Genomic DNA, 19,955 nt, shown 5'->3' with positions numbered 1-19,955 from the left:
TAGTTATCCATCTAATTATATTCACCCAGCTATGACCATGAGGAAATTGAACTTCGGTGACCTGCGTTTGATTATCGACCCGAGATAGTCAGGTCCTCACAGTAGGATTTGACCTCTAATCCAAGGAGGCAATAGAGAAAGAGGGACATATCCTCTTTAATACGGGACAACACCGGTATCAGGTCTAAGGAGAGACCAAGTTAAAGAAGTGGAGGAAATGGAGACAGGTCCTCCAGCGACTCCAGCCTCCACCTAACGGGTTCCTCAGCTGGAGGCAAGCTCCTAGACTGTGAAGAGCGGCACGGAGGGCCAAACTCCAATCGTGGCAGGGTGTGTATCCTCGGAAGAAGAACTGTTATCAGAGGAGGATGGGAAATACCCTGTCCCCTCTACAGCAGGGGTATGATGGGTTATAGATTGTGTGATGACTCAAGGAAGGGGGATACAATAGATCTTTAAGTCGCAGTGATTAACCCCCCCCCCCCCTCTTATTCATTCTACATTTTACATCGACCCGAAATTGCTGTATTTTAATTATTTAATTATTAATGATATGTAAGCCCAAGCCACTGTGAAAAAGAATTTCTTTATTGGTGGCCGGTTTCGGCAATTCCAGCCACCATCAGACCTTTATCAAAAACAGCTGTTCGTTCATATCGTTCACATGTCAAACGAATAGGTGTTTTTGAAGATGGTTACGCAAGGCGTTTTCTTTCATTTTTAAGCAACTCGCATTTTCATTGGAGGACTGTCATATTTATTTCAAACCAATAATCAACGAGAATATTCATATAATTTAATAAAATTACAGTAATCACTATAAATAATGAATTGTTTGTAATTGAGCTGTAATTTCTGTATTAATAATCCGATAAATGATGGAGATAAACAATTGTGATTGATTAAAATTTTATTTTAAGATGAAACTTTTGTTAACAACATTCTGAGAATTCGAATAATGAATTGAATAATGACCAACCAAGTTACATCTGTCCAAAAAAGACAGCGATTTAGAGTTACAATTTGGTTATGTAAAATTTAGTGTGACAATTTTGATTATGCAAAAGAAATATATTTTCAATAAGTTTACTGGTTGGGCCTAACGATTAACATTAATTTAAAAATAAATTCCCAACATGAATAATAAACAAAACATTTAAACAAAAACAGACCATAGACCATATAAAACAAATTGTTCAGTTCGTAGTAGTCAGAGCTATAGATGTATGTAGTAGTATTTTGGTTTAATGGCCACTGCTATCCGGCGGGGTAATAGCATAATCGTTATTTTAATAAAAATTAAAAAACATTATAAATTTATAAATCCAGAATAGAATACGGTTTTATATTAACTCTATTTTTTTTGAAGTTTATAAAAAGCATTCATAATGGTATATTAGTGAACGAGCAATTTATGCTAGCCATTATTCACGCAGGGTGACGTTTGCGTCACGAGCCGTAGGCGAGGGGCGCAAGTCACCCGGTGAATAATGGCTATAAATTGCGAGTTGAATACTATACTTTGTCCACGGCCATTATAATAGGTAATTATGAGGAGTGTTTGAATTTGTATTTTTAATGTTAATCTTACTATTAATTATTCTATTCATGTTTTAGGGGAAAATGTCACTACCTACTTAAAATTTGGAAATTTCAAACGTCAAATTTAACTAAAAGATAATAAAAACGTCAATATCATCAGTTGCTATGCATCTAGGGTCGCAGTCATCTCGAACTATTCTATTTTCAAATATTTGGGAAGTTTATTATTAGATGTCTTTTACCGACATACCTGTATATTAGTACTCTTTTCTACCACCTTTAGTAAAATAAATTTGTTGAAAAATGATAGATTGTACCACCAGCAGCTGACTTTTTGTTGTTTTGTGTAACTAAATTTGGCAATTTGTTTTAACTTTAAATTTAATATTTATTAAACGAATCCAGTACATTTTAGACTTTTCAATCAGTACATTTTTTCTATACACCTCCCTTTTGATATATCTTATTCCGTGCATATATTTTACTTAATTATTTAGTGAGCTAGCTGGAACCTATTTGTAACAAAACCTGGTGAACCGGAGTTCCAATTAGTGATGGGTTGTTATTTAACTATCTGTTATTTTATAACAATTATTTATAAATAACATAACGCAACCGTTACTACTTCTAAAAAATAACAGATATAAAATAACGACACGTAGAGATCGGCCGCTCGTAAAACGAAGTCGGCGCTCTGCACCGTCACGAAATTCTATGCTGCTCGAAGCAATTCCAAAAAACAACTAGTATGGATGGAAAACATGTTATTTCGTCAACCATCGATACAGGCGGCGAGACAACGGACAACGGAGTGGGGAATGCACTACGGCGAACGTAGCTGCTTCGGTCGATTCCGCTTAAAAATAATAGGATATAAAAGAAGCAGGTTTTTTGAAACAGTTGCGGGCATAACGCCTGGCGGTCGAGATAACAGGAGTGGGAAAGGAAAGCTGCTGCATCGGTCGATTGTCGATGGAGGCTCGCAACGGGTTGGAGAAGCAGTCATTTTAGATACGTTGTTTTTCAACCTGTTACGAGCATAACAGGGCGGTGGTCGAGATAATCGGAGTGGGAAAGGAACGCTGCTGCATCGGTCGATTGTCGATGGAGGTTCGAAACAGTTTGGAAAATAACGCATCAGTTATTTTAGATAGTCCATTACTTCAACCTGTTACGAGCATAACGGGCGGAGGTCGAGATATTATGGCGCTGTATGTTTCAGTACTTACTTATTAAGTTTCAATATGTAGGTATTTATTTATTCTGAAAAATTTTCAGAATAATATTTTAAGATTTTTTAATAATGTATACAGGGTGTTTTGAAAAATCTGGTCATTGATTAATCACTATCCTGCCTTGACGTAAAAAGCTGATTTTTGGAAAACAGATTCATTCTAGGGTGTAGAGGTTCGATAAGAAGGGATTTTTCGAAATTCCAGTTCCAAGAGGGTGAAACCACACCCCAAATATTAGAATATTTTTTATTTAAAAACCGGTGAGTTTTTCAGAAAAACTCTTAAAACACGTATATTTTATTATGTTGTTTTACATATATTCAGATTTTTAAAACATATATACAGGGTGTTTCATAAAATATGACCTTTGAGTAATCACTATTCTGCTTAAGCTGCTTGAAGTTTAAAGCTGATTTTTGGCAAACGGATTGACTGTGGGGTTGAGGTTCGATAAGGAGGGGTTTCTCGAATCCCAAATTCGAACAGGATAAAAACGCCCCTCAAATATTACAATATTTGTTATTTAAAAAACGGTTAGTCTTTCGGGAAAACGCCTGGACACGCATAATTTATTTTGTTTTTTTAGATATTTTGACATTTTTTCAAAAATCATACAGGGTGTTCCAAAAAGTTGAGTAATTGATTAACCACGATTCTGCTTAAACTGCTCGACGTTTAAAGCTTATTTTTGGCACATATGAGAAAATTTTATCCAGTCTGTATTTTAATGGAAATTCTTGTTTTGCTTTATCATCACCATTAGAAATTATTAATTCGACACGAACGAAGTCGCGGGTACACGCTAGTTTAAGTGTACTTCTAATTCGAACTCTAGTGTGTAGTTGGTTTACTTATGAAGAATATACTACACATTTTCTTATATTGCTATTTTTTGACCGCAAATGGTAAAATCATAACTAAGAGCTTCTCGCCCGTCGAGTAAGATGCACCCTGTACACTGCTACTCAATTCAGGATCTAGCGGATCGAGGGGCAGGGCGTAGGTAGATCGGAATGTATAGGTATAGACGAGTGGCGGAATTTTGGCTTTTTTTATATCGCAATTTGTAAACAGCGCTTATTTGTAAACAACCACCGTTTTTAGAGAGGTATTTTAGATAACAATCGATATTTAGAAATGTTTTGACACCCTGGAAATATTACCGCCGAGCACGTCATTGTTGCAACTTGCAACTGCGTTAATACGCCTGGCGGTGACCGCCTCATACTTTCAGATATTTAGCAGTAAAATAAAGAAACCTGTTATTTTTAAGCTATTATTTTAAGCTGTTTTTTATAAATAACTATAACAGTTTCAACTGTTATCTAAAAATAACAGTTTTGCCCGTCACTAGTTCCCATTATAAACTTTTTCACCCAAGGTGGCGTTATAATATCCCTCAAATCTTTCAATTTAATAGTTGTTAGTAACAAGTTTCACTTCAAATATGCGCACATAGTGCACACACAAGTTTTATTTACTTTTTAAAATCGACATGGAATTTTGTCAAAACATTTTAACGTTTTAAATCGAAATAAACCAGTAAAGACCTAAACAACCGACAGTTAAACAAGAAGAATTCGCAAGACTTCGCCTACACTAACGGCGCCCATATATATGCCGAAGCAGTGGCTCGAACCATTGTTGGAAAATTTATTCGCTTACTTTACCAAGTTGATAATAAAGTGAGCGCAAAGGCTACAATTTCTGCAATGTTTCAGCTATTATCTAGTTGTTTAGACCGGCGCGTGTGTATGCTTAATTTAACGGCCGCTCTATTTTATCTGATTAAGTCCGTGTGGCGAATATCTAATGAGCCGCTGGTTGGAGAGGGCCCGCGGAGAAACCGTTTTACTTTATTTCGCTTCTAAGTACACGTTCAAGGAGTCGGCCTTTATTTATGTCGAATGCGAATTCTCGTTTTTGAATTTAGCTCGTTAAGGCGGCCACAAATTTTCGATGTTTAAAAGGAGTTGGGAACAAAAACAAGGCGATTAGATAGGAGAACAAAGGAGGAGATGTATGATAAACGTGTTTAATTTGTAACTGGCGCTTAAAATAGTATTGTTGTTAGAAAGAAGAGACCGTGATAAAGCTCTAGCGGTATACAAAATGTCAAAAACACCTGCAAGTTGGGAATATTACAAACAAGTAAGAAACTATACTAAAGGTTCCATTCGTAGAAAAAAAAACCGCTTATTTAAAATGTGTTTAAGAGCAATCAAATACAGCCTACACATTCAGAAATCTAAAATAAAACATCACTTTGCCGTCAAATATATGCGCTGTTGAAGATATACATACATTCATATTTCACGTCTGTCTTTCTAAATAGCGATACTAAATGCGCAAGAACTATAAATCTATACATACATATATACATACATACCGCCATTACTCGCTGACGAATATTTGACACGCATCAGAAGATGATTACGCAAGGCGTTTTCTTTCATGAGATTTTCTGTGACTGAAAAGCCAGATACGTGATGTTATCTCCCTACCGCACTCCGGACATTCAAAAATATCATTGCTTTACCTTTTCTTTTGTTAGAGAAGAGGGGAAGCGATTTACCGCTGAAGTGTGGGGCTCGATGCGATAATGCGATATTAGCCGCATAATATACCCACTAAACCCCTCTCCTATGCTAGGTGTGGATGTCGATCGCCGTAAGGCATACGGATGCATCCACTCCTACCTTTACTAGTCACTCCGTCGACGTTGAATCGCCCTAGTAGCTCGCTTAAACTTAATCTTTATTATCACAGAATCGATTATCACTGACAGTGGCCCATGCAGGACAATTTACATAGTTCTATTACGTCTTGCGGCCACTACCTCGTCGAATTCAATAAGAATGTCGAGACACAGCTGGTCAACAGCCTTCCAGCAGTGCTCATCACGCAGCATAACCGTGATGAGGCTTCCCTCAGTCAGAGGTCCTGTGATGGCTTCCGTCTCAGTTCTCAGTGCGGCATGTCGGTCGCATTCCAATAGTACGTGCCCGGCATCCTCTACATCGCCACAAGCTCCGCAGTGAGGAGAGGCAGCTTTTCCGATGCGATGCCTGTAGGCAGCGAACGTACCATGTCCGCTCAGAAACTGCACCAAGCAGTAGGTCAGTCTCCCATGATCTCTCCGTAGCCATGGTCCCAGGTCTGATATCCAGCGCCGAGTCCATCCGCCCCGATCGCTGCTTTGCCATCTTCTATTCCACAGCTCCAGGAATTTTTCTTTTTTTGCCTTGATGGCACCTTTTTCTAGCCCGTAAGATTCGCTCCTCTATCTAGCTTGTAGGTCTAGAGGCATTATCCCAGCGAGCACTTGTAGTGCTTTTGTGGACACTGTCCTGTTTGCCCTGCTTACATACAGGAGCACCGTCCTCTGTGTCCAGTTTAGAGCGTCAACATTCTTTGCCAGCTTTAGAGCGGTTTCTGCCCATGTGGGTGCAGCATACAGCACAGCCGACGCGTGTGCAGTTGCCAGCATCCTGCGTGCCCAATCGCCGGCGCCACCATCGCGCGGCATGGGTCTTGTTAGAGCTTTTGCACTCTCCGCTGCATTCTTTGCCTTTGTCTGAGTGTGGTAGACAAAGGTGCCATTTTTGCTCATTGCTTTACCTGAGTTTTGTTAACTGAGTTTACGATTCTTCTCCATTACGTTCTATTGTGAGCTGCTTCTTCCTATTCATTCTGCATGTTAATCCCCTTTAAGTTTTCATGGAAAACATCCTTGTACCTTTTGAGTTGTCCACCCGGCCTCCTCTTACTGTCTACAAGCTCACCGTAAAGCAGATATTTTGGTATGCGGTTTTCTTGCATTCTGCATACATGACTAGCCCATCTTAAGCGCAATTTTGTAATCATGACTTCAAAGCTCTCGCATCTCGCAGTTAGCTTTTTCAAGGACCGATACGTTTGAGATATGGCGGAACCATCTGATTCTTAAGAGTTGTCTAAGGTATCTCTGTTGCAACTTGTTTAATGCGTTCATGTGTCAACGGCACGGCACCCAGGTTTCGCTCCCATATAACATGGTGTTAATTATTACTGTTCGGTACACTGCAAGTTTTGTTTTTGTGCTCATGTCATGATTGTAGAAAATCCTTTATTTAAATTTCCTGAATGCTATTGAGGCGCTGTTAATCCTGTGCTGAATTTCAGAGTCGATAATCTCGAAACCTCTAGTTCTCTGCTTGTTTTATCTGGTCAAGCTATGGAGGCGCTTAAAATCTATTATTGCTCTAATAATCTAATTGGCGAATATATGGAATTTTATGTTAGTATCCACAAATTATATTTGACAATAAGCTTCATACAGAGCTTAAAAAATTATTTAATCTTAAATTAATTGACGGTCAGGTTTATTTTTTATTGATGCCCTCTAACGGACATACGAAGCACTTTTGTATAAAGGTATATTATGAGCAATTAACTTATTTTGATTCAAAAAATAAGTAGTTTTTCTATGTCCCCGGAATATTGGAACTTCCTGTATATCTCGTAGGTCTGCTTTGGAAAAATAAAATCTCCAAATTTTTCTTTCTCAAAAACTATGCGATGTGGTGTTTTTTTACACGAGACAAAAAATGTAGTAAACACTAGAGGGATCATTTTACGTAAAGAAAATATGTCGTCGGTTCAGTTGGAAAATATTTACACTAAAATTTATGTAGGGGTGGGGGTAGTTTTCACTCTTCCCGTACTTTTTCTTGATTTTTTGAAAGTCAAATGTTAAATGCAATTAGCAAAACATAGTCACACAAAATATCATTCAAATCGGAATAAGGGTTCTTAAAATATCTTAAAATATGTGTTAGAAATAGAAGCAAATAAAGGAAGCACTATTGTATAGACGTAAATTGTGTCCAATGAACTTATTGTGATTCCAGTTCTATGTACATGGAATATTGGGACACCTTGTATATAGTTTCAGTCTCCAATTTATTAAATTTTTTGAAAAGGATAATACTGAAGAATGTAACCTATAATAGAGATCAGACGAGGAACACAATAGATCTGAAAATGTCACAGTAAAACAGACCATTAGCCGCCTTAAATTAAATTAAAAATAATTTTTTATAGACATATTTTTTAGTATTCAAATTTCTGTAAAAGAATAATTTTTAAATTCTCGTTTATTCAAAATTCAGTTTAAGCCAGCCGACCCATTCAAAACTTCCAGCGCCGCAAATTGCTCTAAACTCGACTCAAGAATTATCTCCCACCATCCTAATTAGTGTACGTTTGACACTAATTTACAACGCGAAAACGCCGTGTATTAACAGGGTTTTAATTAATTTTTTGTCGAAGGGAAAAATTCTCGCATTTAAATTTTAGCGCGTAACGCTGTTGCATTTACCATCATTTTTTTGTGCCGGTTGCAATGTGTAGCGGTTGCTCGGCAGAATAATGAGCGAACATAATTATATTTTTTCGTTAGTTAACGTGGGATCCGCAAATTGGCACCATTATTAACGCGAAATGGTTGCATTTTTAAAAAAGGAATGCGAATCTGAATAGTTAGGAATACCGGCATTACATATTTGATTAAAATAATCGAAAATAGATTTTTGGAATGTTTGTAATACCGTAGTAATAAGGCTGATTTGCAGTTTCTTATTAAGTTTGATTTTAAATATTTATCCATTAGAGATATACACAATGTACAAGATTATTTACGGTTTCAAAAAAGCTCAATAAAGGTTTATGTCTGATATAATAACTTAAAAATCGTACGGTAATTCTAATTTCATAATAAATAATATAAGAATTCTTTCCATTTAACTGCTGATATCGAAATTTAATTCCACACTGTTTGTCATTTTGTGAAATCGACCCAAGCTCAGTGAGAGCAGGTTGATCCACATTATGAAACCAGTGACCAGCAGTGAAATGGCAAGAATTCTTATAATTTATTATATACCTATACAGCAAGAAATTAGTTTTCCATTTCCTAATTTCATATAATAATTTTAGTTTATAAACTGGATTACTAAGTATATTGATTGGTAAATAAAAAATATCATTAAGCGTATTCGTAAAAGATCGGGAATCTCTACAAGAACTGCAAATCATAACCAAAAATATTATAACTCTTTAATTTCAGCATCATTTTCAGCTTACTCAACCATTTCCAATTGTGGTGTAGCCTCCTTTACACATTTAGATACTCCCTTTGTAGTTGGGCCTATTGTTGTCTATTGTTGGCTATGCGGGCCCAAGTTATCCCCGCTAATTTCCTAATATTATGTCCCATCTCAAGTTAGGTCCCTTGATTCCTCGTGGGTACCAAGATGTAACTTTTGTGGTCCATCTGTTGTTTGTCCTTCTTGCCAGGTGTCCTGAACATTGACAGTTGAGGGATTTGATTTTGTGGAGGACATCTATTACCTGGGTCTTTTGTCATATCCACTCTCTCCTTTTACGGTCTTTTTTGGTTATTTCCAGCATATTTCGTTATATTCAGCGTTATGCGACCTGCAGTTTTCATATAATATCCGTTTTAAATGTCCAGGTTTCGCAAGCATAGGTCATGACTTGTAGTACACATTGGTCGAATGTTCTTTTCTTTAGGTAAACTCCGTCCAGATTAGCCCTGGCAGCAAAAAGGAGACGTTAACTTGAAATCTTTTTTTTTAGGTAAAGTGGCATTTTATGTATTTAAATAAAAGAGAAGTGTTTTATTTAAATAAAAGTATATTAATCATAATATACACCATAAATCTCTACATATAATTCTAACTCAAAACAACTTCACACACACAAAGGTTAACTAACTTAAATTTAATTCCTGCCCACGAAAGCAGGTTTGAATTACCTGGTATAATTAAAAAAAATCCTACAACAATAGCCCCCGTATTCTAAAATAAGAAATCAAGTTGAAAAGACAAACAGAAAACTTCATGAAGCTCATTAGTAAAAGATAGTGAATCTCTGTAAGAAATTCGTATCATAAACACAAATATTGTAACAAAAATTTAAATCCATGAGTCCTGTTATATAATTCTAGCTCAAAACAACTTCACATTAACCTATTTAACTTTAATTTTTGCTGGCTGACAAGATGTAATTTCATGGATAACCGAATAAAATCAAAAGGAAAACCTCCAAAACGCCTCTCGTTCAACTACCAACGGACACAAAAGTGAAAATGTGTTTTCCCGATCGACCACGATATGATTAGTTAGCGTATAATATGCGGAATATGTAAAGCTTTCTGAAATTAATATGGTTCCCTAGTAATGACCGACGACGTAACGGGTAAATGTGGCTCGCGTGACGACCCAGAACCGGATTTGCATTTAATCAACAGAGTCCCTTTATTCATAAAGATCCTTGACTAATTCGGTTGAAATTTTGTTCCAAAATTAGAGAGACAGTCAGTGGCGTAAAAGAAATTAAAAGTGAGCATACCTTGATTATTTTTTAATATATTAAGCCTTTTATTTAATTGGTAAAATAATATTTTTAATAAATATTAATAATTTAAAAATTACTATGTAGATTTAAAAAATTTTCAGCAAATAAAAAATTCCATTTAAAATACAAATATATTTTCCTAGGGGCCCGTTTGAATTATCTGGTATAATTTTAAAAAAAAATCCTACAATTGTCCCCGTATTCTAAAACAAGAAGTGAAGTTGAAAAGGTAAACAAAAAACATCATGAATCTTATTCGTAAAAGATAGTAAATCTCTGTAAGAAATGCGAACCATAAACACAAATATTATAACAAAAATTTAAACCCATGAATCCTGTTATATAATTTTAGCTCAAAACAACTTCACATTAACCTATTTAACTTTAATTTTTGCTGGCTGACAAGATGTAATTTCATGGATAACCGAATAAAATCAAAAGGAACACCTACAAAACGCCTCTCGTTCTACTACGAACGACACAAAAGTGAAAATATGTTTTCGCAACCGGCCACAATATGATTAGTTAGCGTATAATATGCGGAATATACAAAGCTTTCTGGAATTAATACGGCGCCCTAGTAATGACCGACGACGTAACGGGTAAATGTGGCTCGCGTGACGACCCAGAACCGGATTTGCATTTAATCAACAGAGTCCCTTTATTCATAAAGATCCTTGACTAATTCGGTTGAAATTTTGTACCGAAATTAGAGAGACAGTCAGCGGCGTGAAAGAGATTAAAAGTGAGCATACCTTAATTATTTTTTAATATATTCGGGCTTTTATTTATTTGGAGAAAAACAAAGTTTACTTCAATATTTCACTGTTATTAAATGTACAGAAAATTATAATAATTTTTCAAAGTACTATGTATAATTGAAATCGAAACTTTATACCATCTATATCTAATAATAAAAAAAGGAATTCCGTTAAAAAACTATTTTTGGTAAATGTAGATTTGAATTACCTGAAATATTTTAAAAAATGTTTTCTACTATTGTCCCCCCATTCTAAAATAAGAATTAAAGTAGAAAATATAAACATCATAAAGCTTATTTGTATAAGATAGTGAATTTGTATAATATACCAGCATTTTTGAAGCAAATCCAAAAAAAATATATTTAGGTACTTAGTTTTAAAATATATTAAAAATGGTAAAGTTAATCTTAGCATTTTTAATTAATTTAATCTTTTTAAATAAATATCCTCTAAGCGTAAATAACATTTTCGATTATAAAAATTTTACTTCGTCACATTACCAGATTTCGAGTGACTCTTGAGAAAAATATATTTTCCTAAAGCAGAACATTTACTCCGCTGTCTTCATAAAAACTTTTTATACGAAAACTTACTTTTCATGTAAAAATATATTGTGCTATACAGGGTGTCCCAGAAATGAGTGCAGATATTTTAAGGGGTGGTAGATCTGGTCAAAATAAACATATTTTCTCTTTACCATTTTTAAAATAAATTGAAAATAACCGAGTTATTTAACTTTAAAAATTTAAAAAAATAATCGCAACATTTTGAGAACCGCCGGCAGATATCGCCAACTACATCCAATTACCCGGAGCAAGCCCGGATTTCAGTTAATTCGACGCACTGTGTTGCCATAGGGACAAGAAAGTATATGTTAAAAGTAAGTCATAAAATCACAACACCTGAGGAGTACATTTTGGTGCACCTTACATTTTTAAGATTGTGATATTATTACATAAAATAAATTAAAAGTTAAATGTTTAATAATGTGTTAAAAAAGTTAAATTAAAAAACTTACCCAACATTAAAAAAGATACTTATGACAGATCGATGTAACTGCGACAGTTCTCTTTTTCGATATACACTTAACTAAAATACACTTCACTGTGCTGCTTTACTTGTACATGCTATTATAATAACTACTAAAATAGCAGTCCCCATTTTTAACACATTATTTTCATATAGGCCTCATCACAATTTGAATCACTCATTTACAAAGCACCTTGAAAAGCACACATTACTTTGAATACCTTTCTGAATGAATAAATGTTGAGAATTATTGTCTCTTACCGCCACTATTGTCACTTCCGAACTACTTTCAATCTAAGAAAATACATGTTTCACTCAACAATTTTAAATACGTATTTTGTTTTTTTCTATTTTTTCTATGTATTTCAACAATATCATCGACAGCCCAATCGTCGCGTCAGCCGTCGGCCAAGAGAGCGGCGCATCACTGATCACTGGTAACTGCTCCTTTGTCGCGCCGCCGTGTCGAGCTTGCGTCATGCGAGGTTACCGTAGTTTCAACAATTTCAAATTCAAGACACTCGAAGCAATCAAATTCTTATTAAATTTTAAAAATAAAACAGAAAAACATGAAAGGAAACAAACAAAACACAAATGAATTGGTTATTGATAAGGTCACAAAAATGAAATTTCTAAAATGTTTATCGTAATTCAGAATTCAATACATCGAAAACAGTCCGACGAAAAATCAATTCATTTTTGTTTAGTTTATTTCCTTTCATGTTTCTCTGTTTTATTTTTAAAATTTAATACGAATTTGATTGCTTCGAATGTCTTGAATTTGAAATTGTTGTAACTACGGCAACGTTGCTTAACATCGTCGTCTGACGCAAGCCCGCCACGACGGCGCGGCGACCGGCGACTCAAAGGTCCAGTTTACACGCGGCGGTTCTTGGCTGACGGTTAGGCCAAAGAAGAACGACCGGTTAGGCGGTCGATGGAATTGTCGAAATACATCGAAAAAATAGCGAAAAAACAAAATACGTTGTCAATAATTGTTGAGTGAAACATGTATTTTCTTAGATTGAAAGTAGTTTGTCAAGGGGCGATAAGAGACAATAATTCTCAACATTTATTCATTCAGAAAGGTATTCAAAGTAATGTACGCTTTTCAATGTGTTTTGTAAAACAGTGGTTCAAATAAAACAGAGAAACATGAAAGAAAGCAAACAAAACAAAAATAAATCGATTATTCGTTGGGCTGTTTTCTAAATTTCTTGAATTGAATTCTAAATTACGACATTTATTTTTTTTTATTTTACATTTTAGGAATTTCTTTTTGTGACCTGATTGTGAATAATATGAACCATTTTATTAAATTTATTCCAAAATAAAGTTATGTTGCAGCATAACAAAGATTTTCGTAAACGTCATAAACGTAATGTTTTTGTTAAGTTTTCATTGAAAGGGTAAGTACTAAAAATAATTAATGTGTTTTTTTTTCTATAATTATTAATAATGAGAATGGCTGAAGATCAATAGAGAAGATAAATAATAATTATAAACAAAAAAATATAAATAAATAAATATTAATGAATAATAAATCAAAAATATTTAAATATTTTACGCAATATCTATGTAAATCACTTTGCTATTGGTTAGGTACTTTAAAGCGGCGACTATACGGTAGCGACTTGCCTGCTCGGTATAGTTTGCGTAAAGTAGGAGGAACACTGTGTGGTATCCACGCGATGCAAGTAAGATCGTACATTCATTATTATTTTTTCAGAATTTGTTGTTCCGTTCGTGGAAATATCAAGTGACGAATTATTGTTTAACACAAAACCCACAAGAGGCACAAAACTGTAGCTTGAACTCCAATACCACCGCACAAGCCGGTTTGCACAAACTAAAATCATTAGCAGCGCGACGCGTTTGCTCAAGCCGTGCTTTTTGGTTTGTCCTCAGTGCTACTGTTTTACCGTATACACACAGCGAGTTCCAAACAGGTTTGTGCAGGTAAGCACGTGGTAAAGCTTGTACGTGTACCCGGCCCTTAACAATACTTACAAATACTTACTATATTATTTATGAAGCGCTAAACGAAATAAAAATTTCCAGTTACTGGGAAGTTTCCTTACCTGTAAATAAAAAAAACATAATTAATATTTATATAATAAGCATATTTTATTTTATAGTATATTTATAAAAAATGCCAGATTAATGTATTAGGTAAGCAGGGGCGGTGTTGATATCCTAATTTTAATTTTACTTTCATGTACAGGGTGGCGCCTCTCATACGCCTCGAAGCTCCACGGAGAACGGTAGTTTATATCGAAATAAAAATTTTACAGCATATGTAGGTTAACTGAAAGCATTTTATAAAAATATATAGAATTATACAGGGTATCCCCCAAAAAAGTTACACATCAAAGTTGTGTTTTTTCTAATGGAACATCCTATATATTAATTGATTTTCGGATTGTAGGAAAAAACTAAAGGTGAGTTTTATCAAAGAAGCATATACCTAAAATCTAAGGATTTTGACATATTTGACATTTTGTGAAAATGAAGAGTAAATTTTAAATTTCGATAACAGCTAAATCAATTAATATATAGGGTGTTCCATTACAAAAAAAACACAACTTTGATATGTAACTTTTCTTGGGGACACTCTGTAGAACTCTCTATATTTTTAAAAAGTGCTCTGAATTAATCTACATATCCTCACAAAATTTCATTCCAATACAAACTATCGTTCTCCTTGAAGCCTCCGCGGCGTATGAGAGGCGCCACCCTGTATAATTATGTGCCTTAATTTAGTGCATTTCTTAATACATGTTACAATTTTTAAAATTCTTGTTAACCCTTTAAAAACCAATGTTTTCTTTTAAATGTAAGACTCTAATATTTGTAAAAAATCTCTTTTTCCTAGCTTTTCAAAAATACTCGTATACAGGGTGCGTCTCAAAAATGGCTCAGCCCTATAACTTTTTTATACTTCCAGATAAAAAAAAACATATTTGGTATGTTAATATATGAAATAAATTAGGATTGATTGACGTATTCAGTTATTTTCGGCCACTTCCCATTTCACCGAAAATGACAACAACAAGAACAAATGAAAATAACTACAAAGCTTTATTTCTAAATTGCACACTCGGTATTTTTTTACTTTATCCGATAGAAAATGACACTCTGAATAGAATGACATATCATATGTAAACTTTTGACCTTTTCGCTTAAAACAAAATTGTATTTTAAATTTCAATCTAGGGTGTCATGGCTGTGTTAAAAATTCTAATTGTTAATCAAGGAGCCTTTTGAAAAATAGATTTAATCCCGGACCCCATTAGCCAACACGCTACTCCACGCGATGCCATGCTACCCCACGTCATGAAGATCAGTGCGTATGTTTTTCCATTTAATTACATGTATTGCGTACACACTAGGCAACACGCCACACCATCCGACGCTATAACACGCTATGACACGTGTGATGGTCGATTCGTCGCGTCGGTCCCAAATCTCATCGACGTGTGTTACAACGACGTGTGTGCAATAGAAAACAAAAATGTTTTTTTGAGTATTCAATCCGTAAGAATACAAATTCTAGTATTAATTCTAAAATTTAAAAATCAAAAATTAAGGAAAGTATGTTAATGGAGATTGTGAAGTTAAGGTATTATGATGATAATATAATATCGGTATGGGTATCGATACTTCTAGTATTTTCGTATCCCTACTGACAACTTTTTTAACTCTAATAAAAACTTCAGGCGTGTTAACACGTGTTGCCAAATAATATGTACACCCATTAACACGTCCGTCGCGTCGCAACACGAGGGAGAGCGTGGCATCGCGTCGGGTGTTAGCTAATGGGGTCCCGGCTATAATCGTCTAATGTTTTTGGTGTCTTGTCCTGGCCGGCCGATTAAAAGATGCCCAAATCGTATTTTTAATCATATCTCAATTTTTTCAAATGGAACGATTAGCATATTTGGAAAAAGCATTTTTTACGAATAATTTGGTACCGCACGCTTGGTATTTCGAGTCGTTGTGGTAATAAATGTTTTTTACATTTTTTTACCTGCATAATTTTTTTACTATCATGTTTACCTTTATATTTTAATAATTTTCAAAAAATTTGAAAATGCTCAATAGGTCACGGACGCTTATAGCTTATTTGTAATAAACACTGCTACTAATTGAAAATCATTACAACTAATTTTGACGCTCTAAATGATTACATTGAAATTAAAGGGAAAAACTTCTACGTTAATTTGAAACCACTAATTTTGCCGTTATGAATGAAGCTTAAACAATTGAATACCATAACTCCTTCCCATGATTCACTTTCATATCTCCCTAAAGCAAATGAGAACTTACACAGTTTCTTCTTCACGCCCGTAGCATTACATGAGTTCCGTAGTACAATTAAAAGTATTAAAAACAAATCCTCATCTGGGACTGATGGGCTTACTCTCAAAATGTTCTCTGAACTTCCGGAATGCACGTTAATCTATCTTACTACTTTAATTAACGAGTCATTCCAAAAAGGAGTTTTTCCAAACTGCCTTAAAACAGAAATAATTATACCTCTGTATAAAGGAGGAGATAAAGATCAAGCTTCGAACTATCGCCCAATTGCTCTCCTGCCTACATTATCTAAGATAATTGAAAGATTGGTTAAAAAAGGCTTCTATCTTTTCTCCTTAAATATAAAGTACTTACTACCCATCAATTTGGATTTCTAAGTAACAGTTGCACAAATGAAGGTATATTCGACCTTTTTAATAATATATACTCTAGCCTGAATAACCATCACTCTACAGATACAATTTTCTGTGATTTCTCTAAGGCTTTCGACTGTGTAAATCATAATATCTTAATTAACAAATTGCAATACTATGGATTCAGGGAAGTGCCGCTCGAATGGCTTAAGTCATATATTGGCAACAGAAGGCAGCTTGTGAGGATTGATATGTCTATTCTTCTTGTAAGGCTATAGAATGTGGTGTCCTTCAGGGTTCAGTACTTGGCCCTATTTTGTTTCTGGTGTTTATCAACGACATCGCAATTCTAGACATTAGCGGTAAAATCTGCCTCTTTGCGAACGATACTAGTTTCGCTTGGAGCGGCCCAGATGTTACGGCACTATATAATACTATACCCAGTGACTTACGGCACCATTAAATCTTGGTGCGACTCTAATCTCCTATGCCTCAACCTTTCAAAAACTAAAGTTTCGTCATATAAAAGTACTATACGACCTTTTGTACTTAATAACACCACTATTGACGTCGTGAAATTCTTAGGACTTCTTCTAGACAACTCGTTAAAATGGGACTTGCACATCGAAGCTTTATCAAAGAAACTAAGCGCTGCCTGTGTTGCGCTAAGATCAGTTTCTAAGGAACTTAACTTATCAACCTCTAGAATGGTCTATTATGCCCTTTTTGAGTCATAAAATCTTGTCCGTTAGGCAAATTTGTTTAATAGTAAACCAGTGCTGACAATTAGTCTCCTTTAGATTAACGCCCAGCAGTATTTACAAAAAATAACTATTTTATTTTGTAGATTTCCTTACAGTGGCAAAATACTCATAAGACCATTTTGGTAAAATAGAAAATTTTCAGCATTTTTAAACTGTCCATGAGATTTCCTATATTCAAGTCAGCAGCGGTACAACACACGGTATGGGACACCCTGTATAAACTATAAAGCTACTCTAATTCGAGAACATTGTCCCAATTCTACATTCTTCAGACATTCCCCTTAACCAAAAGTCCAATTATTGTAACGGTCGAATAACACCGAACGACTTAATTCGTTTTTTTTGCCAGAAATCCACGTACGGCCAGCTCGCTCTCATCAAAGTTGAATGCCACTGCGGGCCTTTTTCCCCGTTCGTCCGCAGGAAAAGGAAATCGGGAAACGTCGACCGACCGGTCCGGTCGCTGCCGCAGCCCTTTGCAAACTTTTAATTGGATTAGATCTAATTCGGTTTGAGTGACCGCAACCCGAGGAGCTCCCAGAACAAATCAATTTGCCTCTCGATAAATTATAGAGAGGAAAGGGTCACGAAGTAAGGAAGTGGAGAGGAGAGAAGGTGTTTGGTCTGTATTTCTGTAATATATAATCAGATCCTTAAAACAATCAAAGAAACATGTAATCAATATATTTTTTTAATATTCAATATTATTTGCAATCACGTATCAAGAAATACTTACATTCTGACTACCTTCAAAACTTTTCTCATCGTACTGAAAGAAAACTCTCTCACCGTTGCCAAAAAAACAATTTGAATGACAAGACAAAACTAATGACTATAGACTATAATGACGGAAAGAGATAAAAATCACTGTTTTTGCTGTTAGGCGTATCCGTTTCCGAAAAATGGCGGAATAAAGCTTGATTTTCATACATCCGTTGTCCGACGATACGTTGATACGATATTAATTTTATTGGTAGAATTTAAAGACTTTGATTGGTTAGAAAATAACGAAGTTTATAAATTTTTTGCATTTTCATGCATCCGTTTATCGGATATACGTTGGTGTTATTTTATATTATCGTTTCCATAACGATTTTGCTATTTTACTTATATTTGTAAAACTTGGAAAATAAATTCGTCATAATAATGCTTTTATTTATTCACTATTCTAATAAAGAATATGCATTACTTCGGAAACTCTCTATTTATTTATCTAGTAATGCTAAAACACTCTAATTTAAAGTCGATTAGAGAAAATAGTATGATTCATTGGCAAGTAATGTAAATATTTGCGATCCGGTAAAATTGTGATGTAAGAGGAGGCTTAGCTTGCCTGCGTGCCTGCGTGCCTGCGGCAGGGCAGTAGTAGTCTAACCGGCAGGCTGTTGTGTTGTGTTTTGTCATAGAGCTGATATTTGGGGGTTGAAAGTCTTTTGACTATAAACGTTGCAAGTACTGTAAGGCAACGGGTCGTTTGACCAGAAGAAAACCTCTAGTGACGTCTTGCCTTCGAGGTTGGTCTTGAGAGTTTGGGGTCTCCCTTGTCTTCTCTATTGACAGATGCGGCGTTGGGGTAGAGAGACTAGTGAGGTACCCCAATTAGCTTATTCGATTGGGATGCGAATCTGTTTAGCGGCAGAATTGCGTCCGGGGGAAGCCCCTATACTATTTCAGGTGACACTAGCTAGTTGTTGAATGATATTTGAATTAGATGGAAAATATGGAATGGGATATATTGAATAGAATATATCAGTGGCTAGGGGGCGGAGTACTCCCGGGTGAGTCTTACTATTTAACTATCAAAAATGTTTGTTTTGTTATTTTCATGTACAATGAGAGAGTGCTTGCCAATGACCAACTAAATGGATATTTGAGGTGAATTTGCATTGTGAGACCCGGTTGAGTAAGCCCCTAAAATTGCGATTTTACATATTTTTATTAAGGTTAGATTAAATTTGTCAAAAAAGTGTCAAAACGTCCGTTATCGTATGAACGGGTCCGTTGACGGGCTGAAATGGGCTGAAGTAAAATATTTACGGATGAAAAGTGGCGCGAAAACGCTATGACCAATCAGAGCACCGTCGGACCAACGTACCAACGTATAACGGATGCATGAAAATCAAGCTTAAGGCGGCTAATCTTCAGTTTCCAGTCCATATCCATTCCGTATTTTTTATTGTATTGACGCTATACGTAAGATTCCGTTCCGTATCAATTCGATACTTTTTATTGTACAGCTGGTTCCAAAAAAAAATGAATACGACTCTACACATTTTTTTCGAATATTTGAGCAGTGTATATTTATGTGTCAAGTATTTTGACATGTTAAGGTTATTGTGACATTGTACAAAACAACTTTACTTTTGACAAAGTGGCAAATACATTTTTCAGAACGTCAGCATAACAGGAGTAGAGAAATGGGGGACTGGCATCATAGAATATACTGCCCGAAATAATAAAAATATGTTTTAAATCGTAATCAATTTTATTGGAACCAGCTGTACAATTATACAAATATATCATTACAAA

The sequence above is a fragment of the Sitophilus oryzae genome, unplaced genomic scaffold (genome assembly GCF_002938485.1).
Source record: "Sitophilus oryzae breed Bouriz unplaced genomic scaffold, Soryzae_2.0 scaffold_684_pilon_pilon, whole genome shotgun sequence".
NCBI classification, from domain to species: Eukaryota; Metazoa; Arthropoda; class Insecta; order Coleoptera; family Curculionidae; genus Sitophilus; species Sitophilus oryzae.
The sequence above is the reverse complement of the archived record's forward strand: the minus strand, read 5'-3'. Positions refer to the sequence as shown.